Source organism: Triticum urartu, chromosome 6, assembly GCF_003073215.2.
Source record: "Triticum urartu cultivar G1812 chromosome 6, Tu2.1, whole genome shotgun sequence".
Classification (NCBI taxonomy): Eukaryota; Viridiplantae; Streptophyta; class Magnoliopsida; order Poales; family Poaceae; genus Triticum; species Triticum urartu.
The window spans coordinates 477,972,138-477,985,846 of record NC_053027.1 but is presented as its reverse complement, the minus strand read 5'-3'; positions in this window follow the sequence as shown (position 1 = coordinate 477,985,846).

The window sequence follows — 13,709 nt, the reverse complement described above, 5'->3', positions numbered from 1 at the left end:
TTGTAGTGTCCTTACCCAGTGACAGAAGGGGCAGCAAGGCACATATTGTATCATTGCCATCGAGGATAACAAGATGGGGTTTATTTCATATTGCATGAATTTATCTCTCTACATCATGTCATCTTGCTTAAGGCGTTACTCTGTTTTTTACTTAATACTCTAGATGCATGTTGGATAGCGGTCAGTGAGTGGAGTAATAGTAGTAGATGCAGAATCGTTTCGATCTACTTGTCACAGATGTGATGCCTATATACATGATCATGCCTAGATATTCTCATAATTATGCACAATTCTATCAATTGCTCAAGAGTAATTTGTTCACCCACCGTAGAATACTTATGCTCTTGAGAGAAGCCACTAGTGAAACCTATGGCCCCCGGGTCTATTCTCATCATATCAATCTCCATCACTTTTATATTATTTTGCTATTTACTTTGCCTTTACTTTTTACTTTGCATCTTTATATCAAAAATACCAAAAAATATTCTATCTATCAGATCTCACTCTCGTAAGTGACCGTGAAGAGCTTGACAACCCCTAATCGCGTTGGTTGCGAGTAGCTATTGCTTTGTGCAGGTACGAGGGACTTGAGCGTCGGCTCCTACTGGATTGATACCTTGGTTCTCAAAAACTGAGGGAAATACTTACGCTACTTTGCTGCATCATCCCTTCCTCTTCGGGGAAAACCAACGCAAGCTGAAGACATAGCAAGAAGGATTTCTGGCGCCGTTGCCGGGGAGTCTACGCAAAAAGTCAATATACCAAGTACCCATCACAATCCCTATCTCTCGCATTACATTATTTGCCATTTGCCTCTCGTTTTCCTCTCCCCCCCAATTCACCCTTGCCGTTTTATTCGCCCTCTCTCTCTCTATCCTCCCTCTCTTTTTGCCTCTTTTTGCCCGCTTGCTTTTTGTTTGCCCGTGTGTTAGATTGCTTGTTTGTCGCGATGGCTCAAGATGCTACCAAATTGTGTGGCTTCACCAATACCAATAATAATGATTTCCTTAGCACTCCGATTGCTCCTCTTACCGATGTTGAATCTTGTGAAATTAATACTGCTTTGTTGAATCTTGTTATGAAAGATCAATTCGCCGGCCTTCCTAGTGAAGATGTCGCTACTCATCTGAATAGCTTCGTTGATTTATGTGATATGCAAAAGAAAAAAGATGTCAATAATGATGTTGTTAAATTGAAGCTATTTCCTTTTTCACTTAGAGATCGTGCTAAAGCTTGGTTTTCGTCTTTTCCTAAGAATAGTATTGATTCATGGAACAAATGCAAAGATGCTTTTATCTCTAAGTATTTTCCTCCCGCTAAGATCATCTCTCTTAGAAACAATATAATGAACTTTAAACAACTTGATCATGAACATGTTGCACAAGATTGGGAGAGAATGAAATTAATGATACATAATTTCCCTACTCATGGTTTGAATTTATGGATGATTATACAAAAAAATTATGCTGTATTGAATTTTGCTTCTAGAAATCTTTTAGATTCGGCCGCGGGAGGCACTTTTATGGAAATCACTTTAGGAGATGCTACTAAACTCCTAGATAATATTATGTTTATATTCTCAATGGCATACTGAAAGAACTTCTAATAAAAAAGTGCATGCGATAGAAGGAATTAATGTGTTGAGTGGAAAGATGGATGAACTTATGAAATTATTTTCTACTAAGAGTGTTTCTTCTGATCCTAATGATATGCCTTTGTCTACTTTGATTGAGAATAACAATGAATCTATGGATGTGAATTTTGTTGGTAGGAATAATTTTGGTAACAACGCTTATAGAGGGAATTTTAATCCTAGGCCATATCCTAGTAATCCTTCTAATAATTATGGGAATTCCTACAACAACTCTTATGGAAATTATAATAAGATGCCCTTTGATTTTGAATCTAATATTAAAGAATTTATTTCTTCGCAAAAGAATTTTAATGCTATGATTGAAGAAAAATTGCTTAAGATTGATGATTTGGCTAGGAACGTTGATAAAATTGCTCTTGATGTTGATGCTTTGAAACTTAGATCTATTCCACCTAAGCATGATATTAATGAGTCTCTAAAAGCCATGAGAATTTCAATTGATGAGTGTAAGGAAAGAACCGCTAGGATGCCTGCTTCCAAAGATGCCTTTATTAAAGCGTGTTCTTCCAATTCCTATGAAAATCAAGATGAAGATCTAAAAGTTATTGATGTGTCTCCAATTAAATCTTTATTTTGCAATATGAATCTTGATGAAACTGAATATGATCTTCTTTTGCCTAGAAGGCGTTCTAATAATTCAGACTGTTTAGATCTTAATGATGAAATTGATGAAAGTGGGATTGAAAGAAATAAAAATCTAGATGTTGCTAAACCCACTATATTGGATTTCAAGGAATTTAATTATGAAAATTGCTCTTTGATTGATTTTATTTCCTTGTTGCAATCCGTGATAAATTCTCCACATGCTTATAGTCGAAATAAAGCCTTCATCGAACATATTGTTGATGCCTTGACGCAATCTTATGAAGAAAAACTTGAGTTGAAAGTTTCTATCCCTAGAAAACTCTATGATGAGTGGGAACCAACTATTAAAATTAAAATTAAAGATCATGAGTTTTATGCTTTGTGTGATTTGGGTGCTAGTGTCTCTACTATTCCCAAGACTTTGTGTGATTTACTATATTTTCGTAATTTTGATGATTGCTCTCTAAATTTGCATCTTGCGGATTCCACTATTAAGAAACCTATGGGAAGAATTAATGATGTTCTTACTGTTGCAAATAGGAATTATGTGCGCGTAGATTTCATTGTTCTTGATATAGATTGCAATCCTTCTTGCCCTATTATTCTTGGTAGACTTTTCCTTAGAACGGTTGGTGCGATTATTGATATGAACGAAGGGAATATTAGATTTCAATTTCCATTAAAAAAGGGTATGGAACACTTTCCAATAAAGAAAATAAAATTACCATATGAAACTATCATGATAGCTACTTATGGATTGCCTACCAAAGATGGCAATACCTAGATCTATTCTTGCTTGTTATGCCTAGCTAGGGGCGTTAAACGATAGCGCTTGTTGGGAGGCAACCCAATTTTATTTTTATTCCTTGCTTTTTTATCCAGTTTAGTAATAAATAAATTATTTAGCCTCTGTTTTGGTTGTGTTTTTTGTGTTTAATTAGTGTTTGTCCCAAGTAGAACCGTTGGGAAGACTTGGGGAAAGTCTGGTTGAACTTGCTATAAAAAAACAGAAACTTTAGCGCTCACGAGAACTGCTGTCACTTTTATTTGAAGAGTTCTATTTAGTTAATTCTTTTTGAAGATGATTAATATATAAATTCCTCACTTCCAGAAATTTGTTTTAGAATTTTTGGGGTTCCAGATCTTGCGCTAGCTACAGATTACTACAGACTGTTCTGTTTTTGACAGATTCTGTTTTTCGTGTGTTGTTTGCTTAATTTGATGAATCTATGGCTAGTAAAATAGTCTATAATCCATAGAGAAGTTGGAATACAGTAGGTTTAACACCAATATAAATAAAGAATGAGTTCATTACAGTACCTTGAAGTGGTCTTTTGTTTTCTTTCGCTAACGGAGCTCACGAGTTTTCTATTTTGAGTTTTGTGTTGTGAAGTTTTCAAGTTTTGGGTGAATTCTTTTGATGGATCATGGAACAAGGAGTGGCAAGAGCCTAAGCTTGGGATGCCCATGGCACTCCCAAGATAATACAAGGACACCAAAAAGTCAAAGCTTGGGGATGCCCCCGGAAGGCATCCCCTCTTTTCGTCCACTTTCATCGGTAATTTACTTGGAGCTATATTTTTATTCACCAACACGATATGTGTTTTGCTTGGAGCATCTTGTATTATTTGTGTCTTTGTTTTTTAGTATGCCACAATCATCCTTGCTGTATACACCTTTTGAGAGAGCCATACATGAATTAAAATTTGATAGAATACTCTATGTGCTTCACTTATATCTTTTGAGCTAGATAATTTTGCTCTATGTGCTTCACTTATATATTTTGAGCTAGATAATTTTGCTCTATGTGCTTCGCTTATATCTTTCGAGCTAGATAATTTTTCTCTATGTGCTTCACTTATATCTTTTGAGCTAGATAATTTTGCTCTATGTGCTTCACTTAGATCTTTTAGAGCACGGTGGTGGATATGTTTTAAAGAAACTATTGATCTCTCATGCTTCACTTAAATTAATTTGAGAGTCTCTTAATAGCATGGTAATTTTCCTAATAATAATATGCTTGGTATTCAAGATTTGTGAAACTTTCTTTTGAGTGTGTTGAATACTAAGAAAAGATTGAAGCATGATAATTGTTTTGAGATATGGAGGTGATAATATTAAAGTCATGCTAGTTGAGTAGTTGTGAATTTAAAGAATAGTTGTGTTGAAGTTTGTGATTCCCGTAGCATGCACGTACGGTGAACCGTTATGTGATGAAGTCGGAGCATGATTTATTTATTGATTGTCTTCCTTATGAGTGGCGGTCGGGGACGAGCGATGGTCTTTTCCTACCAATCTATCCCCCTAGGAGCATGCGTGTAATACTTTGCTTTGATAACTTCTAAATTTTTGCAATAAGTATATGAGTTCTTTATGACTAATGTTGAGTCCATGGATTATACGCACTCCCACCCTTCCACCCTTGCTAGCCTCTCTAATATCGTGCAATTTTCGCCGGTATCATACACCTACCATATACCTTCCTCAAAACAGCCACCATACCTACCTATTATGGCATTTCCATAGCCATTCCGAGATATATTGCCATGCAACTTTCCACCATCTAGTTCATCATGACATATCCATTATTGTCATATTGCTTAGCATGATCATGTATTTGACATAGTATTTGTGGCAAAGCCACCGTTCATAATTCTTTCATACTTGTCACTCGTGATTCATTGCATATCCTAGTACACCGCTGGAGGCATTCATATAGAGTCATACTTTGTTTTAGTATCGAGTTGTAATCATTGAGTTGTAAATAAATAGAAGTGTGATGATCATCATTCAATAGAGCATTGTCCCAAAAAAATCAAGGCCAAAGAAAAAAAGAAGGCCCAAAAAAATAAATAAATAAATAAAAAGGGGCAATGCTACTATCCTTTTTTTCCACACTTGTGCTTCAAAGTAGCACCATGATATAGCAAGTCTCATATATTGTGCTTCAAAGTAGCACCATGTTCTTCATATAGAGAGTCTCATATGTTGTCACTTTCATATACTAGTGGGAGTTTTACGTTATAGAGCTTGGCTTGTATATTCCAATGATGGGCTTCCTCAAATTGCCCTAGGTCTTCGCGAGCAAGCAAGTTGGATGCACACCCACTAGTTTCTTTTGTTGAGCTGTCATACATTTATAGCTCTAGTGCATCCGTTGCATGGCAATCCCTACTCACTCACATTGATATCTATTGATGGGCATCTCCATAGCCCATTGATACGCCTAGTTGATGTGAGACTATCTTCTCCTTTTTTGTCTTCTCCACAACCACCATTCTATTCCACCTATAGTGTTATATCCATGGCTCACGCTCATGTATTGTGTGAAGATTGAAAAAGTTTTGAAAAAGTTAGAGTATGAAACAATTGCTTGGCTTGTCATCGGGGTTGTGCATGATTTAAATACTTTGTGTGGGGAAGATGGAGCATAGCGAGACTATATGATTTTGTAGGGATAACTTTCTTTAGCCATGTTATTTTGAGAAGACATAATTGCTTTGTTAGTATGCTTGAAGTATTATTATTTTCTATGTCAATATAAACTTTTGTCTTGAATCTTTCTAATCTGAATATTCATACCACAATTAAGAATATTTACATTGAAATTATGCCAAGTAGCACTCCGCATCAAAAATTCTCTTTTTATCATTTACCTACTTGAGGACGAGCAGGAATTAAGCTTGGGGATGCCTGATACGTCTCCAACGTATCTATAATTTTTGATTGCTCCATGCTATATTATCTACTGTTTTGGACTATATTAGGCTTTATTTTCCACTTTTATATTATTTTTGGGACTAACCTATTAACCGGAGGCCCAACCTAGAATTGATGTTTTTTGCCTATTTCAGTGTTTCGGATAAACAGAATATCAAACGGAATAAAATCTTCGGAAATGTGATTTTCTCGCCGAACGTGATCCAGGAGACTTGGACCCTACTGCCAGGGATCAAAGAGGTGGTCACGAGGGTGGGGGCGCGCCCCCTGCCTCGTGGGCCCCTCGGTGCTCCACCAACGTACTCCTTCCTCCTATATATACACACGTACCCCCAAACAATCAGAACAGGAGCCAAAACCCTAATTCCACCGCCGCAACTTTATGTATCCATGAGATCCCATCTTGGGGCCTGTTCCGGAGCTCCGCCGGAAGAGGGCCGTCATCACGGAGGGCTTCTACATCATCCTAGCCCCTCCGACGAAGTGTGAGTAGTTTACCTCAGACCTTCGGGTCCATAGTTAGTATCTAGATGGCTTCTTCTCTCTCTTTGAATCTCAATACAAAGTTCTCCCCCTCTCTCGTGGAGATCTATTCGATGTAATCTTCTTTTTGCGGTGTGTTTGTTGAGACCGATGAATTGTGGGTTTACGATCAAGTCTATCTATGAATAATATTTGAATCTTCTCTGAATTATTTTATGCATGATTGGTTATCTTTGCAAGTCTCTTCGAATTATCCGTTTGGTTTGGCCAACTAGATTGGTAGTTCTTGCCATGGGAGAAGTGCTTAGCTTTGGGTTCGATCTTGCGATGTCCTTACCCAGTAACAGAAGGGGCAACAAGGCACATATTGTATCGTTGCCATCAAGGATAACAAGATGGGGTTTATTTCATATTGCATGAATTTATCTCTCTACATCATGTCATCTTGCTTAAGGCGTTACTCTGTTTTTAACTTAATACTCTAGATGCATGCTGGATAGCGGTCGATGAGTGGAGTAATAGTAGTAGATGCAGAATCGTTTCGATCTACTTGTCACGGATGTGATGCCTATATACATGATCATGCCTAGATATTCTCATAATTATGCACAATTCTATCAATTGCTCAACAGTAGTTTGTTCACCCACCGTAGAACACTTATGCTCTTGAGAGAAGCCACTAGTGAAACCTATGGCCCCCGGGTCTATTCTCATCATATCAATCTCCATCACTTTTATATTATTTTGCTATTTACTTTGCCTTTACTTTTTACTTTGCATCTTTATATCAAAAATACCAAAAAATATTCTATCTATCAGATCTCACTCTCGTAAGTGACCGTGAAGGGCTTGACAACCCCTAATCGCGTTGGTTGCGAGTAGCGATCGCTTTGTGCAGGTACGAGGGACTTGAGCGTGGGCTCCTACTGGATTGATACCTTGGTTCTCAAAAACTGAGGGAAATAGTTACGCTACTCTGTTGCATTATCCCTTCCTCTTTGGGGAAAACCAACGCAAGCTCAAGATGTAGCATTATGCCAATGCGGAATTTGGTAGCGAGCATGGAGGCCTCGGAGCTGCGATGGTGTTGGTGGTCTGTGGTGGGGCATCCCAGCGACCTGGAGGTGGGGACGAGTCTGGGGACGCAGGGCCTCGCTGGATCTGGCAGAGACGAGAATGAACGGCGCAGGGCGGCGGCAGGAGCGGAGCACAAGCGGTCAACGAGGTCAAAGCAGAGGCGATCCAAGGTCGCAGGTGACCAGGGTGGTGCAGCTCATGTCCATGGACGGGCGGCCATGTGGCTTCCTGGTGGGCGGAGGGTGTCGGCAGGAGACTGGTCGGGGTGGCCTGGCCATGGTCTTGCGGGCGGAGGCCGCAGGTGGAGATGGCCACTTCAGTGGTGGCGCGGGAGGAAGGAGAGGTCGGCGTCGAGGATGTCCGAGAGCAGGGGTGGGCGAGGCACGCGGCGCGAGGGCCCTGTTCCTCTGCGTGTGGCTGCGCAGGAGGACGAAGGGGAGAGGGACAAGGCTGGCAGCGGAGCAGGGGAGGGCGGCGCGCGGAGGAGGCGAGAGGAACCGGGTGGAGGCGGCCTGATCCGGCGGCCGGGAGCTCCTGTGGGGGTGCCATGGTGGGGAGGTGAAAGTGCTAGCAGCGGGGAGGTTCGGCGCTCGAGCTGCACGCTCTTTCTGTCTCTGGCGGCGGAACGAGGAAGAGAGGGGTCGGGACAAGGGAGAGATCGAGAGGAGTGGTTTGGTAGGGCTAGGGTTATAGGTTAGGTGGGCCTGGAGGCCGGCCCAGTGGGGAGGGCGCCGGTTGGGCCTTAGAAGGCTGCGTGTCTGCTGGGCTGCGCGTGGCTGGGCCTGCTCTCTGCTGCGCTGAGCTACTGCTGCCCTTTTTCTGAATTCCTTCAGACAGGAAATAGATACAGAAAAGAACAGAGAGCATGGAGAAGGTAGAAGCAGGGATGAGAATTAAAATGAGCTCCCCAAGATATGCACTATTTGAATAAATTGCTTTGGCCATTTTTAGAGGTAGAAAAATAAACCAAGTTTGAATTAACTTCAAACTTGAGTCATTTTTGAACCGAACCAAATCATCTTCAAAAGAGCTGAAACTTGACAAAAAAAGTTAAATGAAACGTGTTGGATTTACAGGGAAAAAGTGAACATTATTTGAGGTAGGAAAAATGCCACTCGAGTAAATGGCTAGAATTTAGAAGAAAGGAAGAAGGAGATGGGGTTTTGCTTGGAGATGGACTAACTTGAAGTGTGAAGATGCCAACAGCAATGGAGATGAATAGAAAGAGATCACACCAAGACATACACAAATAAAATGCACATGCAACAACAAGCAAGAAGATCATGATGCAATGCAAAATATGACAAAGGCATACGACATGATCATGGCATAGACATATAGGAATGAAATATGAAAAAATAAATATGATAATGCAACAAACATAAAAACACACATCAACAACTAAAATAAAAGGAAGGGCAACTAAAGTGTCGGTCTCGGGGCGTCACAGTTCTTGTGCTTGGCGAACTTGTGCGCGTGAGGATTCGATCCTCTCTCTAGCTAGGGTGGTGGCTAGTCCTATTTATAGAGACCCTGGTCCTCTCCCCAAATATTGAGCGGGAAGGGAGCCAACAATGGCCAATTCGCAAGAGGACAGCAAAAGGCTCTAGTGGTGACAAAAGTGGTCTTCGCCTGCAAAAGGCTCTGGTGGTGACGTCGCCTTGGGCTCCATGGTGACCTCCATCTTGTCGTCCTGCTGGTCTTGGTCTCATTGCACTGATATGGAAACCTCTGCTTGACGCCTCGATACTCCGCGCATGCGCCTGCTCCCTTAGCACCAAAGTGGAAACAAGGACGCTGCGCACGCTGGCGCCTGCCTGGTCTCGATCGTCACGGCTCACGTCACGAGAACCTCGTGAGGTTTTCCTGGCCTTGAACTCTCTGCCCCTCACGAGCCAGCTTGGCGATGCCGCTCCTGAGGAGGTCTTGCATTGTCCGCCTCGCGAGGCTTGGCCCCTCGCGAGGGTCTTGAATGCCTTATTGATGAAGATGGGCCATACAAGCCTGCTAGCAAAGCCACACCGTTGGCCGCGGGCAGGCAAGTCTGGGGACCCCGTTTCCCAGAACACCGACAGCGACGTCGTTCCAATGACCGTTTTCCATCTTCTTCTTGGAAGCCCATGGTAATTTGATAGAGGTGTCATCCACAACAGCCGAACGAACCACTACATCTTCAAGATGAAAGGAAAGGAGTACGTACTTCACCCCATGTCTCCAAGCCAAGTGATCGCCGACAAGCAAGCCACCCATCGTGGAGAGAATAGTGAGAGAGCGAGCCACCAAACAGAGAGTGAACGCCACAAGCCCAAATCGAGTGCATCCACGATGAGCGACAAGAAGAACTTAGTTCTATTTTTCCACCAAAAGTGAGATAAGAGGAGTGTGTGAGAACCCATCTAGTGTCCTACCCTATGTCCTTTTGTGCAAGGACAATGCAACACAAGCTAACACCTCTCACGCTCTACCTTTAGTGTTGTCTTCTCTTTTGCAGGAATTTCAAGATGTTTTCCCCAACGAGCTACCTCCAGGACTACCTCCACTACGAGGCATCGAGCTCCGCATCGACCTCATCCCTGGAGCACCTCTTCCGAACAAAGCTCCATACCGTGTCAGCCCCAAAGAAACCAAAGAAATACAAAGGCAAGTAAGGCATCTCATAGACCATGGACATGTGCATGAAAGTTTGAGTCCTTGTGCCATTCCGGTCATTCTTGTGCCAAAACAAGACGGTAGCTTTTGCATGTGCTCCGATTGTAGACCTATCAATGCTATCACCGTTCGCTATAGGTCTCCCATTCCATGCCTTGATGATATGCTTTATGAACTTAGTGGTGCCACTATATTCTCCGAAATTGATCTTAAAAGTGGTTACTATCAAATCCGCATACACGAGGGTGATGAATGGAAAACCGCTTTCAAAACCAAGTTTGGGTTGTATGAGTGGTTAGTTATGCCTATGCGTCTATCGGAAGCACCGGGTAATTTTATGCGTCTTATGAATCATGTCTTCCGCCCTTACATTGGTGTGTTTGTTGTGGTCTACTTTGATGATATCCTTATTTATAGCAAATCTCTTCAAGATCATGTCACCCATGTTCGAACCATTTTGCAAACTCTTCAAAACGAGCATCTCTTTGCTAACATGGAAAAGTGCCTTTTCGGCGTTGATAAGCTCGTTTTCTTGGGATTTGTTGTATCTTCTAAGGGCGTTCATGTAGATGATGAAGGAAATATGCCCTAGAGGCAATAATAAAGTTATTATTTATTTCCTTATATCATGATAAATGTTAATTATTCATGCTAGAATTGTATTAACCGGAAACATAATACATGTGTGAATACATAGACAAACATAGTGTCACTAGTATGCCTCTACTTGACTAGCTCGTTGATCGAAGATGGTTAAGTTTCCTAACCATAGACATGAGTTGTCATTTGATTAACGGGATCACATCATTAGGAGAATGATGTGATTGACTTGACCCATTTCGTTAGCTTAGCACTTGATCGTTTAGTTTGTTGCTATTGCTTTCTTCATGACTTATACATGTTCCTATGACTATGAGATTATGCAACTCCCGTTTACCGGAGGAACACTTTGTGTGCTACCAAACGTCACAACGTAACTGGGTGATTATAATGGTGCTCTACAAGTGTCTCCGAAGGTACTTGTTGGGTTGGCGTATTTCGAGATTAGGATTTGTCACTCCGATTGTCGGAGAGGTATCTCTAGGCCCTCTCGGTAATGCACATCACATAAGTCTTGCAAGCATTGCAACTAATAAGTTAGCTGCGGGATGATGTATTACGGAACGAGTAAAGAGACTTGCTGGTAACGAGATTGAACTAGGTATTGAGATACCGACGATCAAATCTCGGGCAAGTAACATAAGTAACATACCGATGACAAAGGGAACAACGTATGTTGTTATGCGGTCTGACCGATAAAAGATCTTCATAGAATATGTAGGAGCCAATATGAGCATCCAGGTTCCGCAATTGGTTATTGACCAGAGACGTGTCTCGGTCATGTCTACATTGTTCTCGAACTCGTAGGGTTCGCACGCTTAAGGTTACGATGACGGTTCCATTATGAGTTTATATATTTTGATGTACCGAAGGTTGTTCGGAGTCCCGAATATGATCACGGACATGACGAGGAGTCTCTAAATGGTTGAGACATAAAGATTGATATATTAGACAGCTATATTCGGACGCCGGAAGTGTTTCGGGTGATTTCGGAGAAAACCGGAGTGTCGGAAGGGTTACCGGAACCCCCCGGGGAAGTATTGGGCCTTAGTGGGCCTGAGGGGAGAGAGAGGGCAGCAGCCCAGGAGGTGGCGCGCCCCCTCCCATGGGGAGTCCGAATTGGACTAGGGAGGGAGGCGCGGCCCCTCTTTCCCTCTCCCTCTCCCTCTCTTTCCTTCCCCCTTCTCTCTTCCTAGTTGGACTAGGAAAGGGGAGTCCTACTCCTACTAGGAGGAGGACTCCCCCCTCCTTGGCGCGCCCCAAGGGCCGGCCGGCCTCTCCCCCTTGCTCCTTTATATACAGGGGCAGGGGGGCACCTCTAGACACACAAGTTGATCTTCGTGATCGTTCTCTTAGTCGTGTGCGGTGCCCCCCTCCACCATAATCCTCGATAATATTGTAGCGGTGCTTAGGCGAAGCCCTGCGACGGTAGAACATCAAGATCGTCACCACGCCGTCGTGCTGACGGAACTCTTCCCCGACACTTTGCTGGATCGGAGTCCGGGGATCATCATCGAGCTGAACGTGTGCTAGAACTCGGAGGTGCCATAGTTTCGGTGCTTGATCGGTCGGGCCGTGAAGACGTATGACTACATCAACCGTGTTATGCTAACGCTTCCGCTTCCGGTCTACGAGGGTACGTAGACAACACTCTCCCCTCTCGTTGCTATTCATCACCATGATCTTGCGTGTGCGTGGGAATTTTTTTGAAATTACTACGTTCCCCAACAGTGGCATCCGAGCCTAGGTTTTATGCGTTGATGTTATGCACGAGTAGAACACAAGTGAGTTGTGGGTGATATAAGTCATACTACTTACCAGCATGTCATACTTTGGTTCGGCGGTATTGTTGGATGAAGCGGCCCGGACCGACATTACGCGTACGCTTACGCAAGACTGGTTCTACCGACGTGCTTTGCACACAGGTGGCTGGCGGGTGTCAATTTCTCCAACTTTAGTTGAACCGAGTGTGGCTATGCCCGGTCCTTGCGAAGGTTAAAACATCACCAACTTGACAAGCTATCATTGTGGTTTTGATGCGTAGGTAAGAACGGTTCTTGCTAAGCCCGTAGCAGCCACGTAAAACTTGCAACAACAAAGTAGAGGACGTCTAACTTGTTTTTGCAGGGCATGTTGTGATGTGATATGGTCAAGACGTGATGCTAAATTTTATTGTATGAGATGATCATGTTTTGTAACCAAGTTATCGGCAACTGGCAGGAGCCATATGGTTGTCACTTTATTGTATGCAATGCAATTGCGCTGTAATGCTTTACCTTATCACTAAGCGGTAGCGATAGTTGTGGAAGCATAAGATTGGCGAGACGACAATGATGCTACGATGGTGATCAAGGTGTTGCGCCGGTGACGATGGTGATCATGACGGTGCTTCGAAGATGGAGATCACAAGCACAAGATGATGATGGCCATATCATATCACTTATATTGATTGCATGTGATGTTTATCTTTTATGCATCTTATCTTGCTTTGATTGACGGTAGCATTATAAGATGATCCCTCACTAAATTATCAAAGTATAAGTGTTCTCCCTGAGTATGCACCGTTGCGAAAGTTCTTCGTGCTGAGACACCACGTGATGATCAGGTGTAATAGGCTCTACGTTCAAATACAACGGGTGCAAAGCAGTTGCACACGCGGAATACTCAGGTTTAACTTGACGAGCCTAGCATATAACAGATATGGCCTCGGAACACGGAGACTAAAAGGTCGAGCATGAATCATATAGTAGATATGATCAACATAGTGATGTTCACCATTGAAATTACTCCATCTCACATGATGATTGGACATGGTTTAGTTGATTTAGATCACGTGATCACTTAGAGGATTAGAGGGATGTCTATCTAAGTGGGAGTTCTTAAGTAATATGATTAATTGAACTTAAATTTATCATGAACTTAGTACCTGATAGTATCTTGC